General features: G+C 40.1%; 1 protein-coding gene across 4 annotated transcripts in view; it reads left to right on the forward strand.

The window, feature by feature from the left end:
• The window catches only part of PLCB1 (phospholipase C beta 1), a 628,875-nt gene that overhangs the window by 567,846 nt on the left and 47,046 nt on the right, over nt 1–13,983 (forward strand). The gene's annotated exons all lie outside the window — the stretch shown is intronic.

The following is a 13,983-nucleotide window of genomic DNA, read 5'->3' on the forward strand; positions in this document are numbered from 1 at the left end:
TTTATGACATGGTCCTTTTAAAAATCAAACAAAAAGCATGTACCCCCCACATGGTATTTTGATTTAAGAGAATATGTCAGGATTTTCTGATTCTCTGCTATCAAAAGCCCTTAAAATTGCCTCACTATTAGGGGTGTTTGTGTCAATGGCTGCTGGTTGGAGCAAAATAAAGCTTGAAATTTAGAGAGGCCTTTAGCTTGCTAGAGGAGAATCATCATGACATATATTGTATTCCTTCGGCTAATAAAAACTGGCCAAAGCCATTCTAATGATGGAGAAAAGAAGCATTACTATGATTATAAAGAAAGCAAACTTCTGATGTATTGAAAATAGAGTTTTACAGTGAGGCTTAGTGTTTTTCTCTTTAAGTCCTTATTGATCTGTAAGTCAGTGCAGTTTAGAAACATCAAAGAATTAGTGAAAACACAAATTTTACTAAAAGGTGTAAGTTCTTCCTTTGTCTATATCAGTTGCTACAAACAATGAGCTTTTCACACTTTAATGACTATATGATCCAATGAGAATGTAGATTCTGATGCTGGAGGTCTGGTGGGCCCTGCGATCTGCACCCCTCACTGGTTTTCAGGGGATGCTCTTGCTGCCACATTTCCATGGACCACATTTGACCAGCAAGGATGGAGTACTGGTATCTATCCCCCGGCTGGAATGAGAAGCTTCAAGCCGCCTTCATGCTGTTTTTATTGTGTTGTAATTTTTTGGCTTAATCACAAGCCTGACCTTTTGGTATCTTCTTATTTTCTGCTTCTGACTGCAGCACTAGTAAGAGAGAGGCAGAGAATGTCATTTGAGAGCAAAGACATAGCCTGAATTCTGTCCATGTCCTCCCAGTGGATCTTGCTTCTGTGGTGACCTTGTGATCAAGCCCCCATTGGAAGTTGGGGTGTAGGAGAGGCGAGTGATACTGATTTATTCAAGAAGACATCAGGGAGACCTTGAAAATGTTTTCTTTTACATTTGGCTATACATGTTTAGGGTGTATCTTAAATCATCAATTATAAGCATCATTGGATTTTGTTGTTGTTGCACTTGTTACTGTCTTGGAATTTTTGAGAGTTATTGTGAAACATTTAATATCACAGGTAGACTATTACATTCTGTCAGAGGAGGTAAATGAGAGTGGAGGTCAGAACACAGGAGTTGGGTGTTGTTTCTAAAACAAATGCAATAGGGATGTAAATGTTACATTTTTGTCCTCTGCTCTATGAGGCTTGCAATGGCCGGTTCACAGCCTGTATTCCTTTCAGAATGTCAGCTGCGCTTCCTGCTTAGCAAAAAGTATTTATTTTCAAAAGAGATAGATATTCCCACAATGCCTAGACATTAAAAAAATCTTCACTCACATAGTTTGGTTCCTTTAGCTTTCCACAGATAAAAGGCAACATAACAATAAACCAATTTCACACTTTCCATGGAAACTTACGCCTCATTGCAAAAACAGAAAAAAAGCAATACTATTTTATCTTTGCAAAAGAACAAAAAGTTCTTCTTTCATAGCAGTATATGAAAAGTGCATTTTGTACAAAGTTTAATATTTCCTCACCTTTGTTCCTCGCCTTAAAAATCTCTATTGATAGTCTACAGCTGAAAACAAAATGAATGAATGAAAAGGAATCACATATTTCAGAGGGAAGGCTGGGGTGCGGGTGTAGAGGCGGGGGGGTGGTGGCGAGGGGAGATTAACCTGGGAATTTATATGCATGTATGCATAGCCTATGGACACAGGCAATAGTGTGGTGAAGGTCTGGGAGGGACAGGTGCAGGGTAGAGGTGGTCAATGGGGAGGGTGACGACAAAGGGGACATCTGTAATACTTTCAACAATAAAGATAAATTTTTAAAAATGACTTATTTTACTATAATATTGGTCCCAGAATACTCATCACATTAATACTTGAAATTTAACATTTTAAATTAGTGAATGTAAATCTCATTAGTGAAAAATATATTCCTAATTCAGCTAGAGATTAATAGGTGAAGCTAAACAGGTTATTCATACCTTTAACTCAGGTAACTTTTTTTTTTAATAAATACAAATCACTGTAGAGAAAGATTAAAAACAAACAAAAAGCATGTCTGCTCATTTTGTGTATGAACCTTTATGTAAAGAGCTATAGAATGACCAATTTCTAAAAAATACTGATGCTATAACATTGGGAACTATAAATTGATGCCAAATATAGTTAAGTGTCTGCTTATTCTCAGCTATGCCAACTTCAAAAAGAACAAAAGAGCAAAAGCACAGTCCCTACATGCTATAAAATATAGAGCAATTCCAGTCCATGGAAAAGGATTTAAACTTTTATTCCCTGACACTTAAATAAGAAAACAATAACATCAAGCATTTATTGAGCATTTACTATGTTGCGAAGCACCTTCAGAGCACATCACATGTATTATCTTATTCTTGCCATTGTGCACGTGAGGAAACTAAAGTTCAAAAAGATTAATGAACTCTACTAAGGTCATACAAGAAGTGTCAAACCTTGGGGACCCGCATATTGTGTCCTTTGATTTTCTTAGTAAACATCTGAAGCCATGATTTTATGATCTAGGTTTCAGGGGTGTGATCGCTCTTCCTCACATTTCATGGCGAGGCAAGCCCTAAGGGTACACCCTCTGATCCTCAGTATACTCATCTATAAAATGGACAGACTAGCAGCCTCTCTGTTAAAGGAAGCAGAGCTCTCCGAGTGGTGACGAGGGACAAACTCCAGTCCCATATACCAAATGCTATCTTATTTGCTGGCGGCCTACCCCAGCCTCCACAATATCACAACCAGATCGTGCCAGGGGTTTAGCCCCTCAAATGGTCACAACAGCAAAAGGAATTAAACATCAAAGGCGAGACATTCAAGTTTTTCAAAACCAGTTGTTTTTAACCAATGTCTTGGAGAAGAACATCTCCCAGGACTAGATGTTAGGAAATGTGCAGCCCTCTGAACACAGGACTTACCTCTCAGAAGCTATGACTCGCAGCGAGCAGCTCCTATCACTGTGGGGCAGGCAGCCATTTTCTGTGTCCATCACATCTAGTGGAAAGGCAGTGGCACGCAGAAAGGGGGACTGTGAGGCACAGCGTAGCCTGGCATACACCCTCACCTCCTCCCAACCTTGACTTTTGTCCTCCCTCCCTTATTCTCCATTCACATGCCATCCAGCTTTTATGTGTTGGTGCTGAGTTCAAGCCACAGATGAAATGGGTTTGCTTCCCTTGAAAGCCTTCTCCCTCCCCCATCTGTCCACACTCTCCTCCTAAGCCCTTCTCTTCCCCCAGCCCTAGAACAGAATCCTTATTAACTATAACCTCCTTCTTCCACTTGAAAAGGTGGGGACTGAATTATATGAGAAAGGAGTTAGGGTACACGTTGAGGTTTGTACTAGGGTCTATTATTGTGTTGTTGTTAAGCAATTATTTTTAAGGTTTTTGTTTATTCGTTCAAATACTATTTACTCAGCCCTACTATTTACCCCTGAGGTTATAAGGAAATCTAGAGGAACATATTGGAAGAGAAACATCTCTTTTTATTATTTTTTTAAATGTATTTTTAACTTGTCATTGTTCCCTAGCCAGTGTATTTTAACAACTGTTTACAAAGCATCTACCTTGTATTAGGTATTTGAAGTAACCTACAGATGAGTTAAAGTATATGGGAGATGTGCGTAGGTTCTAGGCAAATACTATGCTATTTTCCGTAGGGGACTGGAGCATCTGCAGATTCTGTTATCTGTGAGGACTTTTATCTGTGGGGACTGGGGTGAAGGGCTTCTGGAATCAGTCCCCAGAGGATACTGTGAGTCTCTTGGAGATCTGGAAGTGTGGCAACGAAGAGGCTGTCTGCAAGCAGAGAGTTGTGTAAGACTGAGTGACCTTTTTATGATCTCCTCTGAGTCCATGAAGAATACGGTTAATTAAACTCAGAATTTTGCCACTAAAATAATAGGTATGAGAGCCAGAGAATTCAAGGTGTTGGAGGACTCATTAAATAGGGTTGCATAAATATCATGCTGAAAGATTTAATGAGTCCATAGGGTCATTTACAGAACAACAGAGCAGAGATGACCTAGAAAAATAAATTAAAATCGATATTATGCTTCTGAATTAACAACTATAGATTGCTATATTAACACCTGAGAGATGAAGTCTATAATTGTATTCTAATGTTGGATGTTGGTGTTCTCATCCCAGGGGAAATGAAAATTGCTCATTTTTAGTTTTCCGCTTGTCAATAACAAAAATAAATTTAGGTATGTGTGTTTGTTTCTGTGGTCTCCAGGAACCCTGAATGCTATAAGTAGTTACCACTAGGGGAATAGTGTTAATTTTTTCTTTTATTAATTCAATACGTATTGAATGCTTACTGTATACCGACACTAGGCTAAGTGCTTAGAAAATAACACTATGTAAAGAGATGCAAGCTCCCCCCCTCCCCTCAGATTGTCCGGCAGAGCTTTCTACAGAGATGGAAATGCCCCGTGTCTGAGAGCCCACTAGTTGCGGGTGGGCTCAGTAAGTGCTTGAAATGTGGCTAATGCACCTGAGGAATTGACCTTTTAATTTTATTTAAATTTAAATAAATGTAAATGTGGCTAGTGGCTAACAAATAGGCAGCTTAGGTAGATAGCATGCTGAATCTTAATTTCTCGTGTATAATCTACCTTTCTACAGAGAATATGTGTTGGAACAAAATACTGTGATCATCATTATACTAGAGCCGTTTGTAGGGAAAGAAGGGCTGGTTATTTAGCATATTCTTGGTTAAAATGAGGAGAACTTCCCAGAGGTGGTAACCCTTGACCTATAGGGTTTAGTAGACGTTGATCAAGCAGAGGAGCAGACAGGAAGGAATTTCTCATGATACTGTGATAAAGCCTGTGGTATTTAGAAAGTAAATTATATAAACTTACAATTAAACAAATTATGTTAAAAACAAAGATAACAAATACCCAAAACTCATGACTTGCTAATTATTTGACACTAGAGGCCCAATGCACGAAATTCATGCAAGGGGCTTGGCCCCGCCGCCACAGCCTCTGCCTTGGCCCCTGCCACCATGGCTTTGTCTAGAAGGGCATCCGGTCTAATTAGCATATTATGCTTTTATTATTATAGATGTTTGACTATTGTCTGGGATCTTGAGGTAAACTACAACTATTGTATCTCTGTGGTCACTAGAATGGAGCGCTACTTGCACCTCTTCCTAACTCTTGGTGCAAGGTCCTCACTCAGGGAGCTTGAAATTGGCCATATTGGGAATATTTACACCAGGGCAATCAGCAAACACTCTAGATGAGGCTCTTTCTCCCCTAGGAGAGCCACCTGTTAAATGTGTATTAGCACACTGCTGCCACAGACCTTACTGTTTTATGGCATAGAGTTTTCCCAGGTTTAATGCAGAGTTCCTATTGCAGCTTACCAGAGTGGAAAACTTCCAATCCTTCATAAACAAAACAGAACTTTTTGTTGAAATACAATTTATTACTTTTTTAAACCTTTTATTCCATGTTTCCTCTACAGAAAGGTGTAGAGGAAACTGACTTATGAACTCCCAGGACCTATATGTAGAATATTTTGGGGGCAACCAAAAAGTCCCCTGAAACACAAACCCATGTAGCAGGACATTTTCCTAACCCACTCAGCAGTCCTCCCTGAAAAAGGTCTCAGCTGTAACATCATATTCCTCCCACTGTTAATACTACCCACTGTTAGTACTGCCCACAGCTAATACTAAGTAATCGCTTGCCTCATTCATTTTAATGAGGCTACTTTTTTCCCTATTAAAAGTTTTAAGTGGCAATAAATGAAATTGAATAGAAAACTGACTTCTGGGGTAAATAACAGTTTTCATGTTGTTTTATTTTCTGTAGGAAACATTTCTTTCCAATTTTTCCCTTTTTATACCACTTCCAAACAAGTAAGGAGGTGCTAAGATTCTGAACATGAAATGCCATTTGGCAGAATTCACATTTAACCTTCCATTACAAAGACAATCAGGTCACCTCTGCGGCCTCTACAGTCTGAAGCCCAGAGGTGAGAGTGAGTTGTCTAGGGTCACATCGTGACTGAGGAGCAGCACTCGGTTTCCTTCCAGGGCTTTCACTTCCAATTGACACCACCCTTCAGCTTGCCTTTGACTGAAACCCTGTGTGTCTATGGTGCCTTTTATCATCTTTATTTCCTATGAGGCTGTCATGGGAGTGATTATAGAAGCAGAAATTTCTAGAAGTAGAAAAACAGAGGCAATTGAAAGTGTTTACCCTTTCTCCAGGTATAAGTTACATGCCAAAAGATTTAAAAATCATGAATCTAGATTGAATTTATTTTTTAAATATGTTTTTATTGATTTGAGAGAGAGAGGAAGGGAGAGGGTAGAGAGATAGAAACATCCATGAGAGAAAATCATCCATCGGCTGCCTCCTGCAGTCCCCCTACTGGGATCAAGCTCCAACCCAGGCATGTGTCCTGATAGGTGAGCTCTGTGTTCATGAGTTGACACTCAACTTCTTGAACCACACGGGCTGAGCTGAAAAACATGAGTCTAGATGGAATTTAAGCATAGGATGGATAAAATGTTTGGCATAGGGAGGGGAATAGAGGAGGATCCCAGGACTTAGTTCCCGATAACTCTTAGTTTTAAGAGGTCTAATAGAGATGGAAAAGCCTGGAAGAGACAGAAAAGGGTCAGCCTGTGAGGTGAGAGGAAAACCAGGAATGCCAGACAAGCCAAAAGGGGGGAAAAAGCCCCCAATATGAAGGGAGGGACCCACAGTGTCCACAGTGGCTGAGTGGTACAGAAAGGTGTCCTTTGACTTTAGTGATCAGGAGGTCATCGGGGCCCTTGGTATTAGTGATGGGTCAGTGGAAAGGTGGGAGTGGGAGTCTGATAAGATTGGGATGAACAGGAGGCAAGGAATAGGCTCTTCTGGAAAGCCACTCTTGAAGGGGAGAAGATATCTGTAATAGCATCGGGTACCTAGGCAGTAAAGGGGAATCCATTTGAGCAGAGATTAATGAGTACTCCTCATTGGCGGTCCTGTCTAGTTTATCCTGAGAATCCTATATAAAAAGATTGCCACTGAAGAATAGGGAGAAACAGATTTCACTCTTAATGGTTGGCAGAGTTGTGTTTTCCTGCGATCAATGTTCAGTGGAAGAACAATATGTTAATGAGTGTGCAACATAAACTATCAACAATAAAGGGTGTCCCTAGACACTGTTTAAATGTTAGGTTGTTTTCTCTTGCTATTTAGTACATTGACAATGATACTCATACAACTTCCGTGGTGATTGTCAGAGCTGATCCAGGAATGCACCAAGTCTGCATGGCAGCTGCACTCATGCATCTGCAGATGAAGAGGCTTCCACCTTTACCTCCCCGCAATTGTGCAGCAGTGAAATGCTTCTGCACATAATAAATTGAAATGTCTACTTTCCCCTTTAAGTGTCCTCCTTCCTTCCAGGATGAGTCAGGACTCCAGGAAAGGAAAGGATGGGACTCCCCAAAGGAGACGATCCTTATTAGTAAGGCAGAAATCTTGAAAAATAGATTTCAAGACAGGAAGGGATTTCTCCAAATTCCTTTAGCTTCTTTTACCACAGAAGCCAGGCCCGAGGAGCTGGAAGTTTACTATATACTCCACAAGGACAGCACTCAGAATAATTCCATAGAGGAAGAGGGAAGCCCACCCCTTCCGACCCCAGGAAATGTGGGAAGAGGGAGGGGAGAGAGAACAGAGCAGGAACTGAGATTTGTATGTTACTCTCTGGCTTCCACTCTTTGGGCCACAATCTGGAAGGTTCTGAACAGGGCTCATGGCTCCCCAGATTGTGTGTGTCTTGGAAGGGACAGCGATGGCAAATGGTAGGTGTTGAGGAGATTGGTAGAAACCTAAGAAGAAGACAAAGAAACTCCCTCAGGTCAAGAGGACCAGACCGTGGACTCAAACAGTGGCTGCAATTCAGTCACTCCAAGTGTCCAACAGCTATTAGTTCATGGAGAAATATAGGCCAACCACTTCATAGCAGAGACCTGCGAAGATGTAGAACAGTGATGGCGAACTTTTTGAGCTCGGCGTGTCAGCATTTTGAAAAACCTTAACTTAACTCTGGTGCCGTGTCACATATAGAAATTTTTTGATATTTGCAACCATAGTAAAACAAAGACTTATATTTTTGATACTTATTTTATATATTTAAATGCCATTTAACAGAAAAATCAACCAAAAAAATGAGTTCGCGTGTCACCTCTGACATGTGTGTCATAGGTTCGCCATCACTGATGTAGAGGGAAGTCTAATGGGTCTCAGCCTGCTGCCTTCTCTTCTCCCACTTAGAAGACACACTGAGATCCGTGATAGAGTCAGCCACCATTGGGGGCAGCTAAAAAATGGGAAGGGCATCTTTGAAAGACTGAACTTTACCCAAAAAGCTTAATTTGTACAAGAAACGTCATTTTTAATATGTGTTTATTGATTTGAGAGAGAGGGGGGGGGAGAGAAAGAGAAACATTGATGAGAGAGAAATACCAATATTGAATGGCTGCCTCCTGCATGCCCCCTACTGGGGACCTACCCCACCATCTGGACATGTGCCCTGACTGGTAATCGAACCAGTGGCCTCTTGGTGCATGGTTTGGCACTCAGCCACTGAGCCACACTGGCCTAGCACAGGCAAGAAACTTTTAAAATCACATCCTAGAGGAAGTGGAATTTTGAAGCAACTCTAAAGAAATTGTCTATTTCCTTTAATAGTCAGAAGGCTAGGACAGCTTCCCTTTCGGTCATTGGAAATGCAGCTCCGACACCTCCGGGGAGAGTGGTTTGAGGGAGTGTTTCTGCTGTGGCTTAGATGACAACATTTCACAGGCAGGCAGCTCAGAGCTGTCTGTGGCCGGCAGTGCCAGCCACTCTGCGTCAGCTGAAAGGGGATGGGTCACCTGGGAGTTTTCTAACCTGATTGCAGGTTTCCTGGACACCTTGTCCTCTCCCGACCCAACACCTGCTGTGACAGAGAGATGCTTGTAATGAGGTGAATAACAAACAGTTTCCTGCAGGCTGGGTCACACAGGAACAAAAGGCACACTCACCTAGGAGGAACGGGGCCTTTTCCTGTTTTCTCTTGCAATTTCTCTACCAAATTGAACTCTTGACAAAAAGCTTTGGCAAGATTTTGTCAAAGGCTTTCAATTCACGATTTCGGACTGAGAAACATTTGCTGTTTCTTGGCTGAAAATTATGCTCAGTTCTGCTGAGCTATAAGCAGAAATTTGTGTGTTTTTTTTAATGTCTGTCTTATATGGACTGGCTGAGGATATCCTTCTATTAAGTTCAACTCTAAAATAAAATATTCCTAATAGACAAATTAATTAGACTGGCCCTTGACGGCACTTTACTGGTGGTATTTCACAGGTTTGGCCTCTGGAAGCATTCATAGGTGGAATGTATGCCCTGCATACAGTCAGCAAAGCTTCCCATGTGGTCTGTAAGTCTTCTCTCTGTTCTGATACTGAACATCAGACTAGAACTCAGCTGAAGGGGGGGCATCTTTAGAAATAACTTTTTCCTTATCTTTAAACCTTGTGCCTAAATCTATTCTTTGGCATGTTGGTCAGTTTAATCTCCATCATTTACATTTTTACAGTTCCTCCATTTTTAAGTCTTACTGGCAAATTAAAATGCGAAAAATCCAGTCTTGTGAGATTTTACGTGAGCCCAAGATGACCAGTAAAGACACCTAGGGTGGACATCACTGCCATTGTTTTTCCAGGAGCTGGCCTCTAGCAACATTCTATCTAAAAATGAAAGTGAATTTAGTTAGAAAATGTAGAAATTACACATTGAGAAATATTTTATCCCCTAGATTTCTAATCTTAGAATTAAAGTACTTATCAAAGAGTAGAATGGAAAATGGGTTGTTTAAAAAACAAACATATTTTATCTCTTGAAATTGAGGGTGATGGATTTGAAAGTAGCACCCCATCCCTCTGTATGTCCATTCATCCATCCATCCATTCATCCGTGATATATATATATATATATATATATGGCCTGTGTTTGTACTTAAGAACTTGTTGTCAGTAAAACTGTTTTATAATGCAATATAGGGAGGGGATGAATGCCCCTGAATAGACTCTTGTAATTCTAATTTTATAGCATGTGTATCACCTGTCACTTAAATTTGTTAATCCATTAATTTTTTGGCAAAACACACATAAATATTGTTAAACCCAACCTTATACTACGACACCAGCAAGCAGATTCCCAAGCAAGCACACCTCGCTGTGTCTTGCTGCACAGCTGTCTCCACACCAGCTATCCAGATAACCTTCTATTTCAGACCCCCGTGCCTTCCTTCTCTGCTGTGCAGATGTCAGGTAAATGTAATCTCTGCTTATTGCATTGTTTTTCCGGTCTTCATTCCTCTGTGTTCCTTTGTTTTCAGCTGCTATTAATTTATACACAAGTAAAGGGAGAAAAAGGCATATTAATTACATAGCCCTGAGGACTTTGCTTTCATTACTGCCAGTGTCCAGGAATGGCATTTCCCCAGATTTGTCCTCCTTTACTTAATAGAGGATTTTTCCCACTTCTGACATCTTGTTGTTCACACTATAGTGCCACGTTCTGCTGTTTGCATTATTCACACACAAATATGTTGATGGGCCCGGAGCAAATTACATTTATAGTCATCAAAGGTGGGACAAAAGAGCTATTACTAACCTGGGAAAACTAAGATAGAGAATTTTAAAAATTACATAGACAAACAGAGATGTAAAGGGTTTTAAAATAAGCCAAACTGACACCTTCATTCAGCAAACGTGAAAAGAGGCCTGAGAGATCCACTTAAAAGTCTGTGATAGGACCAGGCCAGATACTGAGTGTTCAGCCTTCTTCCTTTGTTCTCCCAACCTTACCCTCTTCTCCCAACATATTTCATCTTAGTAAATTACAGTGCGACAGAAGGAAAGAAACGACATAATTACATGAACATTAAAAAAAGTCTGCCGCTTATAAGGCAATTGAAAATATATCATTAAAAAGAATTTCATTAGGCACTGGATGCAATTTAAATTTTAAAGTCAACAGTTTTTGTCCTGGCAGGTGTGGCTCAGTGGGTGAAGCTTCGTCCTGTGCACTGAAAGGTAGGCAATTCTCGGTCAGGGCACATGCCCAGGTTTGGGGCTCAATACTAGGTTGGAGTGTGTGCAGGGGCCAGCCAATCAATAATTCTATCTCTCTGAAACCAATAGAAGCATATTTAATTTTTTTTCAAATCAACAGTTTTTCTCTATAGCAGCAATAATTCTCTCTTCTTCTCTCTCATATATATATATATATATATATATATATATATATATATACTCACACACAAATTTATATAGGTATGCTCATCTTTAAATATCTAAAATATATTTACATGTAATATATTTACATGTAATTATGTATGATATAAAACAAAGAAACCATAAAATATGAAACACATATTTATATAAACTATATATAAATATTTTTTAAGAGTCATAATTTTTTGGGACAGATTCTTAAAATTATATTTAAGTGGTTTCTCATAAAATAATAAAAAAGAAAGAACAGAGTCAAAGAATACAAAAGAGGAGATAAACTGTGTATAGAAAATGTATATATAATTAGAAAATGGAAGGCAAATGGATTTGATTTTTCAGAAAAAATAAGGGCAAAAGCTAAGTTCTCAGAACACTGGACTCCAACTGAGAGGGATACCAAAAAGATAAAATCGAGGGAAGCAAATTATCAAAGATATATGATAAGAAATCTTTTCACAACTGAAGAGCTTTAGTTACCAGGCTAAAGGGCCAGACTAATTGCCCAGCAACAGGAAAGACACTCCACAGTAAGGCCCAAAGCTAGAAGGTAGCTGGGAGCCTCATATTGAGAATAGGCTGTCCTCCAGTTGTTAGGAGCAGGGGCATAAAAAGGTCAGAGTAAAATCAAGAATTAAGCAATTTGGAGATCAATTTCCCAAAGAGCTAGGGACGGGATTTTGGATATTTCTTTTCTCTAATTCTATAGTGATGCCTGAAGACAGCATAGGGGTTAAAGGATGAGAATACCAGCAATAAGAAAGCTTTAGGACACAGCCAACCTTTGCACCAATGTCAGAGTTTCCACCAGAAGGCAAATTAAAAGGCAGCAAAACATGAGTCTCTGGCTCAGTTTCTAAAACAGTGGTCCTACATCAACCCAAATACTCCCTCAGAGATGGCATTGAAAACCTCACTTGGGAAAATTACCTGTTGCAATAAAATTCAGAAGTGAGCCCAGGAGAACAGAGAAATCTCTTTGATATTCCCTGATACAGTATTACATTAGTTTCCTAATTAATTAATATATATACTTCATCCAGTTTATACCATACTGAGACATTAATATTTGATTTGCAGTGTTTAAGGTCATTTTAAACCAATTATGTCTTGAGATGGAGAAACCTGCACCAACTACATCCTTGTTTCTATGGGATGCTCTGATTCACTTCGTATCATTTTAGTCATATCTTGTCTGTAACATAGAGCAGGCTCAGGGCAGGTCGGCCTTTTACTCAGGGGTACATTCAGTCTCCAGTATCTCTCTTAGATAGTTCAGAAGGCCCTTGAGGAACTTGTCCATTGTAAATACCCTGGGACACTTTTGGCCACTCCATAAAGTCAGCACAATAGTCTACTAGTCACAGTTTGTTCCTTGGGTGCCTAAACGTGTACTCCTGGTTCTCAGTGACACCAACCACACATCTTATCCCCTGGCCTTAGGGAATCGGTTTAATACCTTATCTCCTTGCTTGTTGGAACGGAGGCACCAGCATTCAGACTGTTCATCCTGCATATAAGATAACCAACAAACCAAACTGCATTTCTAACACCAAAGCTCAGTATATTTGTTGAGTATTAAATGGCAGACTGTTGGGCCTGTAAGTAGGTCACACGGTGTTAAGTGATCCAGCTCTGTCCTTTGCCATCTGGCTACATGAATCATTGTCAGATGGATGCAAATATATCTCTGCAAAGGGACCTTGGCAAACAGTTTTACACAACAAGCACCGACCCCGGGACAGTTACCTGCTCCCTAAAGAATGTTTTCAAGGTAAATCCAAAGACATCACAGCACAGGTTTAAACCGGCTATATGATCTCACTGTCTATTATTTTCATTGGAAACTAGAGTCTTAATGGGCCATATCTCTGCTTCATGTATCTTGATTTTATTGTATGCCCAGAAAATCAGGGGAATTCAGGAACGGCAGGGAGTGGATGAGGAACAGTGCATCATAGAAACTACAAGTAGCTTCCAGGGCAATAAATAATAATAATGATAATACTGAGACAATGAGGCTTGTGTATCCAGCTGGCTACTAGATTGTCACATAGCCACTGGAATTGCTTCCCAACTTGGACTTTAGAGCGTTCATGGTACAATAAAATTAGGATTAGTCACTGTAATGACAAATGTTATTTATTTAAAGACAGATATGTTCACAAGAAGATCAAACAGATTGAATGCAGAATAGAATGATGGGCGTTAATAATAAGTGGAGTAAATGAGATAAGAGGGAAATAAGGGTAGAAAAGTAACGTGGAGGCATGACAGAGTAAGTTAGTAACCGATACACAACACACTGCCCAATAGCCTGCATATACTTGGTATTGGGCCACAGAGTCCATAGGTCAAAACTAGCCACAGAGGAGAAATATCCTTGGAGTAGCTTGGGTTTGCAAGGAGAGTTGGCACTATAGACTTTCCCATTCCCCAGATGTCTCCACATGCTCACACTATCCCCAGATCATTGTTGTTGACTCATTTCTGCATTCAGACATTTCTTGAATGTATTCAGTGTGCCAGCACCATGCCATGCTCTGGGGAAACCCTGGTTTATAAAAGTCAGCATGGTCCCTGATCTAGAGAATTTTACAGAGCAGTGAGAGAGGTGAGCAGTAAAC

Source organism: Myotis myotis, unplaced genomic scaffold, assembly GCF_014108235.1.
Source record: "Myotis myotis isolate mMyoMyo1 unplaced genomic scaffold, mMyoMyo1.p scaffold_m19_p_9, whole genome shotgun sequence".
Taxonomy (NCBI): domain Eukaryota; kingdom Metazoa; phylum Chordata; class Mammalia; order Chiroptera; family Vespertilionidae; genus Myotis; species Myotis myotis.